At 46.8% G+C, this 18,380-nt stretch overlaps 1 long non-coding RNA gene across 2 annotated transcripts in view; it reads right to left on the bottom strand.

Moving 5' to 3' along the window:
* Positions 1 to 18,380, bottom strand: part of LOC121675238 — a 29,281-nt gene that overhangs the window by 7,080 nt on the left and 3,821 nt on the right. Inside the window, exons 2-3 of one of the 2 annotated variants that reach the window (XR_006020010.1) lie at positions 11,184 to 11,241; positions 10,043 to 10,234 (exon numbers count right to left, since the gene is read on the bottom strand). This is a non-coding gene — a long non-coding RNA (uncharacterized LOC121675238). Of the gene's footprint in view, positions 1 to 8,906; positions 10,235 to 11,183; positions 11,242 to 18,380 lie in introns of those variants that run through there. The other variant, XR_006020009.1, reaches the window with a different exon arrangement.

Raw genomic sequence — 18,380 nt, 5'->3', positions numbered from 1 at the left:
AGCCAGAGAGTACCTTTGTAATGAAGGATTAACTGTGCAATCAGATCTGTGCTCCTTGTGCCGTCCCCACACCAAGCACAGTCATACCCAAAGCACAGGAAAGAAAACATGCTCACAGAATAAATCCAGGTCAGGTTTCAGGCTGCTGGCTTAGCTGTAGCCCTGACTTCTTGAAGCTAGACTTTGACTTGGTTAGCAACAGTAAAGCTGTGCTACAGGTCCAAAAGGCAGGACTGGAAAGGTTTTGCTCCTCACCTCCCATCTGAAGGACACAGCTCCCTGAGTTAGCTGGCACCCTTTGTTTCTCAGTTATGATCCATACAAAATCATCACAGAATCCTAGAGTGGCCTGGGTTGGAAGGGACCTTGAAGATCATCTCATTCCAGGCCCCTGCCATGGGCAGGGACACCTTCCACTGTCCCAGCTTGCTCAGAGCCCCATCCAACCTGGCTTTGGACACTTGCAGGGATAGGGCAGCCACAGCTTCCCTGGGCAACCTGTGCCAGGGCCTCAGCACCCTCACAGGGAAGAATTCCTTTCTAATATCCAATCTAAACCTGCTCTCTGTCAGTCTGAAGCCACATGCAGCCTCCAGCAAAAGCCCTCTGGCATTTCACCCGTTTAGCAAGGCTGGGGATGTGGTAGTTGCTGTGGGGTGGAAGAAGAACTAGGGCAGCAAGGCCGTAGAAGCCTGTTTTGAATCTGTGTTCTTGGATGCCAGCCCTAGGCTGAACCTAAGGAAGGGGACGCAGTGGTTGGGCAACGTGGGAACGGGAATGAAAATGAACTCCGGACCTTTTCTGTTTAAAACATGTCTCCCTAGCACTAATCCTGTAACAACTTGGAGTGCCCTCATCCCAAAAAACAGTGTTTCCAAGCCAGACAGTTCTGAATATGTCCTTGCTTTGCTTGCCACAAGCATGGAGAAAAGAGCCTGAGGAAAACAGTAGCTCCTGCTGCCAGCTCTGGAAGGCAGCGGACTTCTCAGATGTCAGGCAGATCTGAAACATCAAAGGGGCTTCTCCTGAACTAGCTGACCTCTTATTACACGTGTCCTTCCACTAATACCCAGCAGATTATCTTTGCCTTGTTTTTGCCGCTGTGTTCCTGACCTGTGGAAATCCCCCTGCTTTGAACATGCTCCGTGATGGCTGGGAGGTGGCATTTGCAGTGACTGCTCTGCTGCAGGTGGCTCCTCTGTGAATTTTCTTTTGGATGTGTGTGACTGGAAGTGCCTCTGAGCGTGTGTCACCAGCCCCACGCTTCCATCTGACCCTGAGCTATAGGTGAGCACCGGCTCAGCAGACACTGAAAGGGGGTTTAGTCCCAGGGGAACTGTAGATTGCTGTGAGTACAAGTTGGCTGTGCTTACACAGAGGGATAAGCTGCATCCCCAGACCACCAAGGACAATAATTTCCAGGCATTTTCTCTCTCCTTTTAGCAGTCTTGCTGAAATTCAGGGGAGCACTGGTGGAAACAGGTGCAAAAATGGTGGGTTTTGGGGGGAAGAGGTTGCTGGCAGGTTCTGGATGTAACCACGATCACGAGATGAGGCAATGAAGGAAAGCCAGCACAGAGGAGAGAGACCCTGTGGTTCCAAACACTGCTCTGCTGTGTGTCAGTCGTCACTCACTGACCCCATCACACAGTTCCTGTGGAGATGCACAATTCTGCCACACACAGATTGCCTCTGGCTCTGCTCTCAGGGCTGTGCAGCTTTCTCCTTCCTGGGTCTGCTGCTCTGGTCCTGGACTTTCTCCAAGCAAAGCCTCCCACTGGCCTCGTGCTGTTCTCAGTGGTTCTTCTCTCGTGTTAGAATCTGCTGGAATAACTCGTACTGCATAAGCAGTTCTTGAAATGTGCATCGTGTGTATCCTTAAGGCAGAGGACAGGCACTAGCAGAGACTTTGAGAACCACCAGATTAATACCAGTCCATGGAGGGAGCAAAGGGCAGAAACTGTGCAATGTGTTGCTCAGACCATTAGGAAATCCTGGTTTCTAGGGGAAGGGGGGATTGAATACCTGGCTGTGTGAGCCTTAGCAGGACCAAACAGTGAGGGTCAGCTCCAGTTTTCCAGAGCCAGGACCCTGGAGGGCTGTTGCATTCACTAGCTATCATGTCATGGTGTGGAATCCAGTGCCTTGAGGCTGTGCCTGCAAAATGATGTGTCTGGTTCTCTCCCACTGTCCTTTTGCAGCCCTCGACATCCACGCAACTTGCAGCCTTCCAGCACCCGAAGGGAGCCTACAGGAAAGATGGAGAGCTGTTGACAAGGGCCTGGAGTGACAGGACAAGGGGGAATGGCTTCTCACTGGCAGAGAGTAGGGTTAGATTGGACATTACGAGTGAGTTTTGCCGGCTGAAACTTAGTTTTTATGCTGGACTTAATCCTTGAATAACGAGGTGGAACACTTCTACAGCATCTTTGTTCCAGGAACGATGGTCGGATGCTCAATAGACAGCAAATCCATGATGATTTTTATTGTTAGCAGAAATACAGATAATAATTGATTATAGTTACCTCACTTTTGCCTTCTTGAAAAGAATCTGGGAGCTGCTGGATGAGACAGAGAAATACCAGGCAAAGCTGTACTTATATGCATGAACTGCATGAATATTAGCCTGTTAACTTGGCCTAGTCCATGAAATATTATTGAAACAAAATTGGAACAAACCAGTTGGGTCATGCAGTGAGATGTGTGATTTACGAGGGTGAAGCCAACTCAACATCATCTTAATGACATACTATTAAATACTCATTACTAAATTTGATATGTGCAGGAGCACACTGCCTGAGGGCCGGCATCCCCAGCTAATTCCACTCTTTTTCAAACACATTTCATAGCCACAGAAAAAGAGCAGAAGCACTGTTTTGGAAGGTTTCTCTGCTGGCTACAGATAAACAGCCACAGCTATCATAATGTCATCTCACAGAATCACGGAATATCCTGAATTGGAAGGGACCCACACGGATCATAAGTCCAGCTCCTGACCCTGCACAGGGCCAGAGCTAGGCACAAGCATAGAAATGTTTAGACTTTTCCTTCTGGAGCAAGGAAGGGAAGGAAATGTTATAATACTTCCTGTCCTTCATCTACCTAAGTTTCTGTGAGATGACCTTTCCAGTGCTAATTAAATTGAGTCAGAATCTGAATTGTGACATGAATAATTCTTGAACGCAAAAAAAAGCAATAAACATACAGACACAGTTCTGAAAGCTGAAATTGCTCTCCCTGATGCAGAGAAATATCTGTCCCCTAAGGTAAATGCCACCAAAGAGTGCTGGATTCCTGTCAAAGTGGCAGCTGATGGCCATTCTGGGAGGTGACTACCGATGGTTCAGCAGCTGCCAGCTTGGCCAGTTTGTTTCTGCAGGATTCAGGCAGCAGTTCAAGTTGGCCTCTTTCAGCAGAGCTCATTCCAGGGACTGAGGGGTGGAAAATCCCTGTCCATTACATATCTCCAGCTCAACAAACTTCTAGCTCCTCTTGAAAAGGGGAAGGTGTCCTGCACCTCAATTTCTGTATGGGAGGAGACGGCTCTTTCCTGTATCCATAAGGCTTTGCCCCAAAGATCACAAAGCTCATTGAATGGTTTGGATTGGACAGGACCTCAAAGATAATTTTGTCCCAACCCCCCTGCCATGAGCAGGGACACCTCCCACTAGAAGTTCTCCCATGCTCTTTTGATGGGAATCACATAAGGGCAGGGCACAGGTATTTTGCTCATAATCGTGGCTTGCAGTTTTCATGCTTCTCACGAACAGCAGCCAGCAAGAGGAATGAGCAAATGGTTTATTGGTATTGGGACTTGGAAAATCCATGGTGTGCACAGCACTCTGCATCCAAGCTAAGTGACATTTGGTGATGCCCCAGGTGACACCTGGAGCACAGGGGAATTGGTGAGGATCACCACAGCATCCTGGAAAGTGCCCTTGGACCTGCACAGAGGACCTGCTCAATTACAAAGCCAACTGAAGTTTCTAGGAATGGTATAATCATGTGAAGGGAGACCAGGCTTAAATTACCAGGTGAGCAGCCATCATTTGGAGGGGCAGCTGAGGTTGTAAGCAGATAGCAGCAGCAGCAGGGTGAACCAGAGTTCACCTGGGTTACAGGGCTCTCTGCGTGGCATTAACTGGGTTTGATGCAGAGCAGCTGGAGGGATGGGCAGCCAGCAAGCCCCTGTGGAAGTGGGATGGTCAGAAGGTTCTGTGTCTGAAGCAGGGCAGCAGGTCCTCGGTCTCTAGGGGCAAACTGGTAGAGTTGCTGGGTTGGGTCCTGGAGAGATGCACAGGAAAGAGGATCCCTGCTTCCTGCAGCAGAACTGGTGTGTGACTTTTGCTCTGGCACAGAAACCACAGCAGGGTCCTAGAGTGCTCCATTTGGAGGAAGGTGGGTGCCTTGGTAGGGATGGGATTAGTGGGACGCTGCAGGGGAGATCTGGAGATCATGGAAATACTGTCAGCATCAGCAGATCTCCATCCCCCCCTTCTGCTCATCCTTGACAAACAGACTCATGCCATCTACGTTCTCTCCTCATTCCCTGCCCCTAATGGTACAGGGAGAATCAAACAACTCTTATTTTATATACCCCCATGCCCTATGAATCCAGAGGGGGAGGTAGTTTTTCTCTCGCTAGAACTCTGGAAACATGAGGAAAATGAACTTAAATTCAATGTTTTGAGGTCATGTTCTCTGACAGTGCAGATCAGCACAGCCTCAATTAATTCAATTAGCAGTGCTGACCCTGGAGTCGTAAGTATTGGTGAGTCTCTCGCTTGGAGCGCTCTGGCAGCATGCGGAAGATTTTAAAAGAGCAATTTTCCACAATCCCCCAGTTTCTTATAGAATTCAAAAAAATGCTAAAAAAAGTTGTTAGTCTTTGGGTCAAAGTTCTGGAACTAAATGTTTATTAGCTGTGCTGACTGCCAGTCTGCATCTTAGCACAACCCTCACTGGATGCACTCGACTGTCTCGTTCAAAGGACTTTTTTCACATTAAAAATCCCCTTGAGTTTGATTAACAAATGACAAATAAGCTGCTCCAAGTCCTTACGGGAATCCTGAAGGATATATCAGTGTGGGGGCATACAAGGACTTTCATTTCTTCTTGGAGGAAATCCTGCCACCTCCTATGTGTGGAGAATTGCAACAGAAGGGTTCATATCCACAAAAGGAATGTTTCCTGTGCGTTTGAGATGGCAACAACAGACAGGATTCCCTCTCAGCATACGGACATACTCTACAAATGCATGGAATTCCCAAGAGGTCTTGGTGTCCAGTATTTTGGGGTTTTATTATTTTTGGGGGAGAGACTGACTTAATTTTAGTTTTTAAGTGTAGCAGGTCTCTTCCCAGACACTGATAGTCAGAAACCCGGGAGGACTGGATGTCATTTACTGTCATTTCTCACAAGAAATTGAGAGCCAGCACAGTCAGGGTCAGAGACTGAAGTAATAACAGCTTTCACAGTAACAACCAGACTTTCATTTCTAGATCCTCATGCCTAGATCACTAGAGTAGCTTCAGCTAAATCCTATTTATTACAGAAGAAAGTTCTAAGTCAACTTAGCCAAGTGGCAGAAATCCCAGATTGGTAAAAGGGTTGAAAGGAAAGAAAGCAGTCATTTCTACGCCACCTTCACCTCAAATATGCCCATAGGACAAAAAGAAAAGAAAGATGACAAATCACTGGTCTTCATTCAGCCTTTACTTGAGAGTTTCCTTACCTGAATTTAATAGTTGATCACAACAGTTGTAGCTTAAATATCCCGATGCCCAGTCAAAAAATCACACAGGGCAGGGGAATATGCTGCATTTTCTGCTGTTGCAGAGACGGAGAACTGGGAAAAGGAAGGATCAATGTTCCCAGAAATCTTTCTCCTGCAGCATATTCCCCTGACCCATGTGATTTTTAGACTGGACATTGGGAAGCATTTCTTCACCGAGAGAGTGGTGAGACACTGGACCAGGCTTCCTGAAGGGATGGTCAGTGCCCTAGCTCTGTCATTGTTTGAGAGGCATTTGGACAATGTCCTTAACCTTTGGTCAGCCCTGAAGTGCTCAGGCTGTTGGACTGGATGATTATTGTGGGTCCCTTCCAACTGAAATATTCTGTTCTATTCCATTCCAGTCTATTCCATTCTATTCTTGCTGTCATTGTCTTCTCTGTGAAGAGGGAATGAGGGTCCCAAAGGACATTGGCTGTTTCCTGAGGGTGTGGGCAGCAGATTTCAAGTGGGGTGGATGCCAGAGCAGTCCCCACATGCCAAGATGTTAACAAACTGCAGATCAGGAGTGAAAGGCATTGACAGCACTGCAGAGGCTGCTGACCCAGCACCTGCCTGCCTTGAACCTGGTTCAAGTCAAATGCATAAGCTGCTCATGAGTTCCAAATCTGTTGTTTAGCTCTGAAAGCCAGTAGGACCTTGTCTTTCCTCCCACCTTCCCCTTCTCCTGCATCCAAGCCTTTTGCCTCAGTGACTTTGCTGCGTGGACTGGGAGTGGGATGCTGGAAGCAGGATGCTCAATCTCTGCTTCCCACCTTGTTCCCAGATGGGAACAGGAAGGGTGCCACTGTGGTGGGAGTACCGTCACTTCCCTGTGCAGTCTTCCACTTCCAGAAAGGACAGAAGCTGTGTTTGCATGCGGGGCATCCCTGGTTTATGTGTTCAATAGCTGTACCCCATCTGAATGTGTGTGCTGAACAGAAAGCTGTAGTAGCAGAACTTCCATCAGCGTAAGGAGAATTGTTCCTTAGTTATATCCATAAGCTAAGAAATTGAAATGAGAGGGGGGAAATGAAGCTTGTCAATTTTTCCAGTGTCCATATGTTTTATTGCATGGACTCCAGCAGGTCACAGGGAGGGAATTCTGCCCCTTTGCCCCTCTCTGCTGCAACCTCCCTGCAGAGCTGCATCCAGCCCTGGGCCCAGCACAGGAAGGACAGGGAGCTGCTGGAGCCAGTCCAGAGCAGGGACACCAAGGGGAGCAGAGGGATGGAGCAGCTCTGCTGGGAGGAAAGGCTGAGAGAATTGGGATTGTCAGCCTGGGGAGGAAAAGGCTCTGGAGTGACCCAATTGTCCCTTCCAGTGCCTGAAGGGAGCCCACAAGAAAGATGGAGAGAGACTCTTGGCAAGGGCCTGGAGTGACAGGACAAGGGGCAATGGCTTCACACTGACAGAGAGGAGGTTTAGGTTGGATATTGGGAAGAAATTGTTGCCTGTGAGGGTGCTGAGGCCCTGGCACAGATTTCCCAGAGCAGCAGTGGCTGCTCCATCCCTGGCAGTGTTCAAGGCCAGGTTGGATGGGGCTCTGAGCAAGCTGGGATAGTGGAAGGTGTCCCTGCCCATGGCAGGGGGGTTGGAACAAGATGATCTTTAAGGCCCTTTCCAACCCAGGCCTCAGCCCTGGGTGTCCCTGTGTGCAGGGAGGGCTCCGAGCAGGGCCCAGGCTCTGCTCCGGGGGGCCCAGCCATGGCACCAGAGGAACGGGCAGGGACTGATGCCCAGGAAATTCCACCTGGACAGGAGGCAGAACTTCTTCCCTGGGCAGTGACTGAGCCCTGAACAGAGACCAGAGAGGGTGTGGAGTCTCCTCACTGGGGATATTCCAGACCCCTCTGGACACACTCCTGTGCTGTGTGCTCTGGGATGGCCCTGCTGGAGCAGGGAGTGGGACCAGATGAGCCACTGTGTTCCCTTCCAGCCTGACCCATCCTGGGATTCTGTGATTCTGTGAGTGCAGGTGTTTTCATCATCTGTATCTGTGTTAAAATTGTAATTTAGAAGCCCTTCATTAACTTGCCATTAAATTCTCGGTGTGTTGTACAGAGACTGAGGAATGAGGGGAAATCTCCAGAGCATAAATGCTTAAGCTTGCAGTCTCCAGTGAGACAGGAGGAACACCTTCCCTCCCAAAGAAGGTGCAACAGGATCAGAGAAGGTGATACTGTATATCTGTCAGTGGTGGTTTGAGCTTGCCTAAAGGATATTGGTGTGAATATCCATCTTGCATGAGAGGGTGAAGGCTTTTCAGAAGGGCTAAAGCAAGCTCATTGGAGAATTGGTGCTGAAAATGAAATTTGGGGTGGTGGATCTCATCCCTGGCCCTGGTTGCTGGATTGTTATCACCTCCATTTTTTCTGATGGCTCCCCATGTTTTTTGAGGGAAGAGAACAATTTGCAATGGAGTCACGCTGAGGTGTGCTGCCTCCATTGCCAGAAGGCTCATTTTTGCTTTTTATTAATTACAGGAGTTGAGTGACTGCTTCAAGTGCAACAGCGTGGCCCCAGTGTCCTGTGGAACATATGGGCCCGGGAGAAAGGTCTGACCTGAGCCTCAGCTGGTGTCCCCTGACGTCAGACCAACCACACCTGCTCAGGGCAGCTGAGGGAGCCTGTCTCGTGTGTGCGCAGCTAAGCTGTTTGCCTAAAGGGCAGCCTCAGCCAGGCTGAAGGACTTGTTTTAGGATGAGATCGATGCTTCTGTACTTCCCGTGTAGTTTTTTGAAACATTTGCATCAGCTTACTGATGTAGCCTTGAGAAAGAGAGGAGGGAAGCCTTCCCTGATGACTCCAGGGGTGTGTGTGTGCTTTAACAACCCCGGGAAGGGAATGCTGGCTTCCCATGGTGAGAGTTTCCTGGAGGGAGAAGCTGATCAGCTTCCCAGGGTCACCGAGTCCTCTGGTTCTTGTGCTTTGTTAGGATGAGTGTGCCAGGGACACCGAGGCTCGGATGGTCTCTGTTCCAGAGATTTACAGCACCAAATCTACAGCTGGGGAGAGGCAGCATCATTCTGCTTTACTGCCTTCTCCTGTTTGCGGCCTCGGCCCGGAGGATTTGTTTATCAGCTCTTCCACATGCCACGTTTCAGTCCGAAAATTCAGCATGTTACAATGCTAATGAGAATGACGTTTAATTTTAGCAGACACCTCCTTTCTGCGTGTGGGAAGATGGGTTTTGCTGGGCGCCGAAGCGCACAAATAAAGCTGTTATCGAACATTCCCATGCTGGTGTGAATTAGAAGCAGCACGGTTTTAAAAATCAGCAAGGCTGTGCCTGGTTTAAGCCGGTCTGCTTTCAAAGTCTTCACCAGGGGCATTTTGCATTTGCTGTCCCAAGAGACAAAGGGAGAACTGAGGGTCATATTTTTTCTGGAGCCACATCAGTTTATATCTGCTGAGCTCCTGACTTGGAATGCTTATTCCACCAAGTGTGTCAGATTTGCTGCCCTGCTCTGCAGTGCCTGAAGCAATGCATAAAAAACAGGGCTGGATACACCAGTGACCAAGCAAAAAAAGATCAGTTCCTGGGGAAAGAAGGACTTTTTGGATCACCTCTACGGGGAAGGAGAGGAAGGGGAAGGAAGGGAAGAACAGCACATGAAGGAGCTGTTCGAGAGCGAGTGCAGAGGAGGATGAGTCACCTTCAGGCTTTGGCTTGGGTGGCAAGGGAAGCGCCTCCACCTCCAGAACGCCTCCTCCTCTTGCTTTTTCACTGCCTTGCTGCGCTCAGGCTCTGCGGTGACCCCTGGCTCTGGGCTCGGAGAGGGACGGCGGCAGTGCCCCAGCGTGGGAAGGGCAGGGCAGGAAAGCACAGCACCTCCGGTGGGCATGCCACAGCCCTGCCTGTCCGCGGTGCCATCAGCGGCTGTCAGAGGGCTGGCACGGGGCTCTGGGTGAGCCTGACTCCCTCATGTTTTATGTAGTCACTTAGCACCCACAGCGCTGGGGGAGGCAGCACCAGCAAATCAAAGCCTCTCCAGTTCTTTACACTCGACTTTGCTTGCTTTATGTCCCACACAGAGAAATTACCTCACAGAGCCCTCAGCAGAGAGCTTCGCAGCTGTGTGTTTCCAGTAGTGCCATCGGTACCCCGCACTGGGGGCTGCAGAAGGGACATTTCTCCTGATTTGAACGATGGCACTCAGGCATAAAGGCTCAGTTAATTGTCTGGGCTCTTTATTTTGTCAGTAACAAAACCAAGGCACTGCTAACTGGTGATTCACGGGAGGGCTGACAGGCACGGTGACTCACCTCCCAAGAACACTGGTTTGTCTCCAGGGTCTGTGGGCTTGCTGAAGACATCTAACTTTCAGGTGGGTAAACTTAGGTGAGATGGATCTTATCCCGGGAAGCAATTGCTCTTGCCTTCCTCTGCAAACACCTCCAGTGAGAGGTGTGCAGTGACTTGTGCAGAAATGTGCTCTTCAGGATGAAGCAGCAGCTCTGAAATTAATATTGAGAAATGTCAGTGGCTCTATGGCCAGCTTGTAAGAGAGAAACTATTACACCTGGACTGGGGGGATGTCAGGAGTAGAAAACCACCAGTCTGAGTGCTCAACTTGTTTTTACCCACAGAGATTCAGTTACAGACAGATCTCAGGGGTTACTCTGAAATCCACAGAGAAGTTTTCTCTATACATGCAGAAAATTTGCCTGTTAGAGCAAAGCGGAGTGATCAGGTGGCCAAATCAATATGAAAGAAAACCAAACCAAAATAACCCCCCCCAACATGATAAACAGCACCACTGTTTTGGAAATACCCATCTCTTATGACTACTTTAGAAGAAAATAGTATTTCTCTAACATTAAGCCTTCATGCATAGGTAAGGTACTTTTTCCAGACCACCAACACCAGTGAAGATGTCAGATGTGCTATACTTTCAAAACAAATGCACGAACATGCTAGATGTGAACATTTATTCCTAAATTGCTATTTATTCCTAACTTGAAACCAGCTGGCTGGGTGTCTGTTCAGTGAATCCCAGTCTAAGTAATGTTACACAAGAGATCAGTCCACGGCTTTTAAAGAGAATAAAATGATTAAATGATTTGCTTATTAAGTGTTTTCTCTTATTAAACTGCTGAAAAGTTGCTTATTTGAACTTGTTCTTCTATTGGCAGAAAGTTGTCTTCAGAAGTTGAAATTAAATACATAGAAACTTCTTTACAATCACAATGCAGATTCATACTCATTGTACTCTCATGTTACTGACAGATAATGTGGATTTTTCCAAATGTGCAGCACATTACAGGCCTCTAGTGGTAGAAATAAAAAAAAAAATCTAGCTTAGGATCCATCCTAACTGTAACAGTTCCTGATGGTGCTCAATTCCAGTCTTAATAAATTACATAATGCTTTCTGTTTATAGAATTGGCCTTGTAGTTTGCTCACCTGAGGGAATTGGAAATTCAGCAGAGGTCAGAGGTGTCAGTGACAATTCTCTGTTAATCTGCAAAAAAAAATGAGAAAGTAAACCAGGTTTAAAAAGAAGAGAAAAGCACTTCATGCATAGCCCTCATCTTGCTTAATTAATTAATTGCAGTAGCCGAAAGAGATAGGATGCTGTGAGTCTGGCAGGGTACAGCCATGCCACACCACACCTGCTGAGGCTCCAGCCTTCCCACCCCTTTTTCTGCCAGGTCTGTGTGTGCACAGGACTCTGCCAGTCCATCTCAAAGCCCCATTGCTATCACCTCCCTGACAAATTCAGGTGAGAGTTGCCCAGGAGCATCCTCCTCTCAGGCCCTGCAAAAGGAGCCTCCTGTCAGGGCTGATCTTGTAGCATTTAACATTTGATTTACTCAGCACAAATTTATTTCTTTTGCACAAAGTACCAGACAGTGACTAAGCAATTCCCACAGGGTTGTTTGGTGCTTTGTTCTTGGTTTTCTGGTTTTTTGTTCTTTTTTTTGTTTGGGTTTTTTAATTACAATTTTTTGCTAAGATTAATAATAATAATACTACTCTCAAACTCTTCATTTCTGAAATAAATATGATGCAAACTTATACTTCCCAAAACTCTCAGCATTTTGCTGCATTTTTAAGGAGAGGACTACTATATGTAAAAAAAAAAAAAAAAAAGTGAGAAGTGTTAGAAGTGATTGAAGGTTTTTTCCCCTTAGGTGTTTTTTATTGGACAATGGGGTTTGGTCACTGGTCACTGCATTTTGGTGAAGAAGCAGGCAAATTTGAGAGGCTTCAGAAGAGGTCAAATGAAATGCTATATATATGGGGACTAATGTGGAGGAAAGCTTAAGGTCATCAAAATCTCTGTGTGAACAAAGACCATGGAAGAAGTGATGGCAGAAGAGGGTGAAATTCTGTTGAGGGTGGCATTCAAGCCAGAACATTGTATTTGGAAGTGAATGCATTCCTGTGAGATGCATCATCTTCGGCTTAAGTGTCTTTAGACCCTCTCATGGATCTATGGAAGGGACCTGGTCTAGTGGAAGGTGTCCCTGCCCATGGCAGGGGGGTTGGAACTGGGTGATCTTTAAGTTCCCTTCCAACCCAGGCCATTCTGTGATTTACACTTGCCAGTCCTGTCCAGGGGATGTGTGAGTTGGACTATTTTGGTACAAATAGTGCCAACATTTCTCAAACATTCCCTCTCATGATCCACTGTGAAAAAAAAAAATCTTTCATTCAGCACAATAGTCCAGTTGCATTCTGAGGGAGGTCTCACAGCAGGTCTGCAGCTTCCTCACCTGGAAAAGAAGAGGGGCAGGCACTGATCTCTGCTCTCTGGGACCAGGGACAGGACCCAGGGAACAGCTGGAGCTGTGTCAGGGAGGGTGAGGCTGGGTATCAGGGAAAGGTTCTTCCCCAGAGGGTGCTGGGGCACTGAACAGGCTCCCCGGGGAATGGGCACGGCCCCAAGGCTGCCAGAGCTCCAGGGGTGTTTGGACACCGCTCTCAGGGATGCACAGGGTGGGATTGCTGGGGTGTCTTCACAGGGCCGGGAGCTGGACTCAATGATCCTAGAATCCAGGAGAGCCTATGATTCCATTGCTAAATCAACTTTTTAAACAGATTTCTTGCAGCTGTTAAATGTTCCCAAGTATAGAAGAAGAGACTGTGATGCCTGAGACATGACTAAAGACTCATGGCTACATGGCAACAAAAAAAAAATCAGGTAATAAAAGAACTGGCCTAAGTTCCTAGTCCACAACTGAGCCCTGGCATCGTTGGCTGATTTCCAGGTAGCTCAGAGAGAATGAATATTTGCCTGGAATCTATAGGATATCTCTGATAATCCGTTTAACTGAGGTATAAGGGCCCCAACAGAAGTGATTTCCTGATAGTGCCAAGGGGTGGGTTATTCTATTAATTTAGGGCCACAGCTGGGCTGTCCTCTTTATGAGACATCACTGCCATTCATGCGGTGGAAACCTTGCTGCACCCCTCCCACGGTGCTGAGGGAGCATCACCAGCTCCCCAGGATACCCCTGAGAGCTCTCAGATGTGACACAAGGCCCTTCCCTTGTCACCTTTTACTGGTGGCAGCTGTTTTTTGGCTGAGACTTTGCTCCTGGGGAAGGGGCTGGGCAGGTGAGGCCATGAAATCCTGAATACTTTTGTAGGCAGATGGGAGGGATCTGTTGATGAATTGTGTGGAGGGCAATTCTGGCACTGCACAAACCAGCCTGGTGACTGCCTGTGCTGGCACTTACCAGCATCCTAAATGCATGCCTTTGGAGATGTTTTTGCAAGGAGCAGCAGGAAACCTTCAAATCTCTCTTTAAATCTTCTTCCTTACCTACTTAGCATAGAGATGGAACTATCAGCCTGGGGCTCAGCATATTATCCTAATTTCAGTGCACAATCTCTGTAGTCTTAAGGAAGCCCATGAGCCATGTAGACTTTTTTTTGCAAAAGGAGGTCCCTTTTTCTTCTGTCTGCCTTCTTTATATCGTTAGTTTGGGCCTTGCTAGCTACACAGTCATTATATCATCTTTTAATTGTCTAAATCTCCTCCTGACAGAAAGTCATTTAAAAGGCTTCCTTCATCTGCTATAGGACAGTTGAAGACAAATTGTACACCCTCCATTTTTTTAACAAACAGATGAGACAGAGGTATGTGACCTGCATACTCAGAACCAGGCTTTCTTTCCAAGGTCAGTGCCTGCTCTGTATTCCATCATATCTCCCGTGGCAGAGGTCAGGATTTTCCTCCCACAGGGGTGGTTTGTTGGCTTCCAGCTCGGAGAATATTCTATCATTGTGCTTTTCCCACACTGGTGTGTAGAAGATTGTGTCTCAAAGCACTGTAGGGCAACAAGGACAAACCCACAAACCTAAGGAGCGTGCACAATCCCAAATGGATGAGTTCCAAACTTCTCACAGTAGTCAAGATGAAAAGGAAGGATGAAGTCTATTGAAGTACTGTGAGCTACCCAAGCAGGATTGCTAGCCCACATCATCCCTCAGGATTTGGCCTGTAGCCTGGAATTGTGACAAGACCTGTGCCTACAGGCCAGGTTAACTTCCCTAGTATGTAATGCGGTTGCAGGGGAATGGAAAACAGGAGGAGAGGGAATTCCTGCATGTTACTCTGGCTCAATTTGTTGCTACCTTTACCAGGACTGTACTTGCCAATAGCAGCAATGATATTAACAGCATTTCTCATGAACAGATTGTCTTTCTGTGAGAATTCCTAAGAATAAAACAGAAATTAAACCTCAAAACACCTCAGGGAGTTGCAAAGGAGTCATGCTACTTCTATGATGCAGCTCTGCAGCTGTTTGACTGTGTATGCCCTTCTATTATTGACTGATTCACCACAGGTCTAAGGAATCTGAACTGGAGGAGTCCCAACCACATCCTTTTTCTGCAATAAATGGAGGGGGGAATGGCAGTTTTTCTCCAGTGAATCACCCACGCTGGTTTCAGAGAATCCCAAAATGGTTTGGGTTGGAAGGGACCTTAAAGATCACCCAGTTCCAACCTCCTCCCATGGATAGGGACACCTTCCACTAGACCAGGTTGCTCAGAGCCCCTGAGCAAAACCTGGCCTTGAGGGCTTGAACAGAGTGTTCATCGCTGTGAGAGCAAAACATAAAATCCAGCCAAAGTCCTGCCCAGTAGAGATGTTGCCATTTTTTTCTGCATGGAAGAGTTTGTTGCCTCAGTAAGGACTTCACATCACTGTGTTTTGCCATGAGTTACATTAACTGAGGGGGAAATCTTCTTTTTTCACACATAGATAAGAGATTCAGGATGGACCATGACCAAACTGAGTCTTTTTTGCTACTGTAAATATAAGGCAATTTCAGGAAGGTGTCTGCTGTTCTCCAAACAGTAATTCTTTAAAGGACAGAGATCAGAACACTCTGTGCTGCCTATTGGCTCCAAAATCCACCATTAGAAGTTTGAAAGTCTAACTGCTCATTTTCTGGCTCCTATAAATATCTGCTCTATTTGGCTTCCAGATCACTGGGAGCAGATGTACCAGATCATTAGAGAAGGAAAGAGGATTTTGCATCCTCAATTTTTATTGCTGCCATAAATACTTTGGTAGTCACTGCACGGGGAGTCAGAGTCTGCAGAGCCTGCAATCTGCATGTTAGACACGATCCAGTGCTTTGCAGACACAGGCAGGATAACGGCAGGAGCAGGCAAAATGGGAATAAAAGGTGAAGTGGAAAGAGCTGGGGACACATCATGGCCTGGTTGACCACCACATGTCAGCAACTTGCAGGCATAATTAGGGTGAAAGGTTTGATGATGAAAAGGAGCCATACTATTTTCTGTGGAGAGGTTTCTCTGGGTGTAGGGACAGGAACAGCAGGGATGAAAGCACGGTACCATCACAGAGGGATTTAGCTAAGTCTAATTCGGTGGAGACATCTTTGCAGAGGGAGGATGATATGGGTATTTGACACTGAACCATTCCGTAAATCAAGTCCCTCCTGATGGGAGAGAATTTGCTGAAAGTCCTTGCGAGGAGTTTCAAAGATAAACAGAGACTTTTCCTTGAGTTTCAATGCTTCCAGATAGTTGTTTATTTAGTCTTATCAGAGGAACAGAGCCACTAGCGTGACCCAGGTACAGCATAGAGCACAGAAAAGCAGGAGTGAGCCCCATTATCAAGATTTACACAGCCTTTTAAAGATATTTTAACCAATAGTTACTAAAAACGTATATTATTTTCAGTTTCCTACCAATTATTCAGTAACACGGCCAGGAACTGCAGAATTCTCTATCCAATCATTCCAAACTACTTTCACTGCAGAACATGGAGTAGTAGAAGAAGAAGAAGGTCTAGAGAACAACAACAATCCTCCATTTTGATATTTTTTACTCTTATCTATTTACTACAAAGAGAAGCCTAAAACCTGTAAATTTTTCACCCTGTGACAATCTTACATAGTAGTCTATCACCTAATTCACACCACTGTATTTTCTAGTTCTTGTCTGACTGTTGGTAACTTTTTCCAAGGTTTGAAGTTAAAACAGCGTTGTTCAGGGGGGTAAGAACCCTTAAAAACAGGCAGAGAAATCTTCTCGGCTCTCTGGGTTCCTACAGGTATTTACCAGGCAAACAAAAAAAAAAAAAGGAAGAGTTGTCTTAGACTTCCAGAATCCCCATGAGGCTGACAGATGTTGGTGTGGTAATTCAGAGCATCTGATTTTAAAAACAGAATACACATTATTTTCTTTCAACAGCAGCATTTCAATTACAAGACCATCCTCTTTCCTACAGTGTGAACCCCAGACATTTGCAGGTGGCGTGCACAATGTTTGTACACCATTTAATGTCTCTCTTCAGCTTCTGAAGTAGCATCTGGTATGACTGGCATGTTTGATCAGCTGAGTGCACATAGTGGAGGAATATCAGAAAGTAGAGGGAAAATAAAAAGGAAAAATAATCCCTTTTCCAATGGCAGTGGATGTTCAGTGGCAAGTTCTGTCATGTACTCTCCAATAGGAACAGCTGGTCAGAATTAATTTCTCAGCTCAGTGCTGTTGGTGGATTTGTGTGGGAGTGAAATGGAAGAGGAGAGTTCTCAGAAGCAGTGAAGGATTCAAGTATTACTGAGAGACATTTCCACACACAGGTATGTGGAAATTCTGTATTCCCTTGATTTGGGATGGGAAAACAAGAGACAGCAGTCATCAGCACTGTACTCTCATTACATGGGTACTGCACTAATTAAAGGAATTAAATCTGTGTTCTACCTGTGGCTCCGGCATATTGGAAATGCCATGGGGTCTGGGTTTGGAGATCCACAGGCTGCTTCTGCTGGAGCCCTTGGACAATCAAGTTCATTCTGTGTTCTCTGTAGAGCTCTAGGACTAGAACAATATTCCTGGCATCCCTTGGATGTCTAAATGAAGGCTCATCACCTTCTCTTTCCTTTGGCTTCTCACTCCTTTTATGCCAAGATCTTGGCGTAAAAACCTTGTTGCTACCATGATGCCTAAGGTTTGGGTTTTGGGTGTTACTTTAATAAGAGGTTGTTATTATTGATCAATACATAATTTTAAGCTCATTTCTGGGAGGTTTTTGAATGACATTTGGCATCAGCATTAAGTCCCTTCTCCTTGCCAGTCCCAGTGCAACTTTGAAATAACACTGATTCAAGATATGCTGAAAGGACAGCAGATTTTGAGATGAGAGCCAAAGGTTTCTGAGTTCTCTAGGCCTAGGAGTTATTTGGGAATGGACTGTTGGATACAGAGCTATTTCAGGCTCCTACAGCCAAGACTGATGCTTGATCACAAAAGCACATCACAAGAGAACGTTCTTATCTCAAAGAATTGATCAGGTAAGTAGGCAAGGCTGACAAAAGGTGGGTCTAGAAGAAAAGAGGACTCAGTTCAGAGGTCTGTTCATAGGTAGGTGTCCAGTGCACTGGAGATGCCTTAAGACAGCTCTGATATCCATGTGGATCTCACGGATATGGCACAGAACTTGCAGGAATCCTTTGCCTACCAGAACACTTGGAACTCAGGTGAGATACCTTGAGGCACCCTGAGAGTCAGCCCATTCCTCTGTGTGGACAGCTGGACCAGCCCTTAGAACTCCTTGCAGAGTTCATTAAGCCTTGCAGAAGTTCATTAGATGTAGACACCTAAATTTAGGGCCATTGCCAGATGATTCACACTCGAAATTACTGGCCCAAGGTCACAAAGACAACAGCCCCAGAGCCGGAAGTACCCTAGTTTGCACCCAGATGGGTGGAACATGGCAGATTTGGCTCTCCACTTACTGCAGGTCACCTTCACCACCCTCCTGTGGGAGAGAAAAGGTTTGCTGCTCCTTTACAGTTCTGGGAACTGAGGCACAGAGAGGCCAAATGACTTTTCTGAAGCCCCCACAGATTAATTAAAGTGAAAAATCTGTACTGGTAAAATTAAAATACTGGGGTTTAAGACCGCAATTTACACGAGAGTTGATGCAGTCTCCCAGTCCTATGCACAGAGCCAGGCTGCTCAGTACCTCTGCCAAAAATTCCTCCCTGTAATCTGTTCTAAACCTTTTAAGGTCTGTGCAGTTGGTTGCACGGTGCATAACTGAGGCCATCAGGAAACAGAATCCCTGTGCCAGAAGCAGCTTCAGCTGCTTCACTGTGCCTCTTAAGG

This window comes from Corvus kubaryi, unplaced genomic scaffold, assembly GCF_017639235.1.
Source record: "Corvus kubaryi isolate FWS band 111438036 unplaced genomic scaffold, C.kubaryi_AGA036_p1.0 74, whole genome shotgun sequence".
Lineage (NCBI taxonomy): Eukaryota > Metazoa > Chordata > Aves > Passeriformes > Corvidae > Corvus > Corvus kubaryi.
Note: the sequence above shows the minus strand (reverse complement) of the source record. Positions and strands in the feature narration are given on the sequence as shown.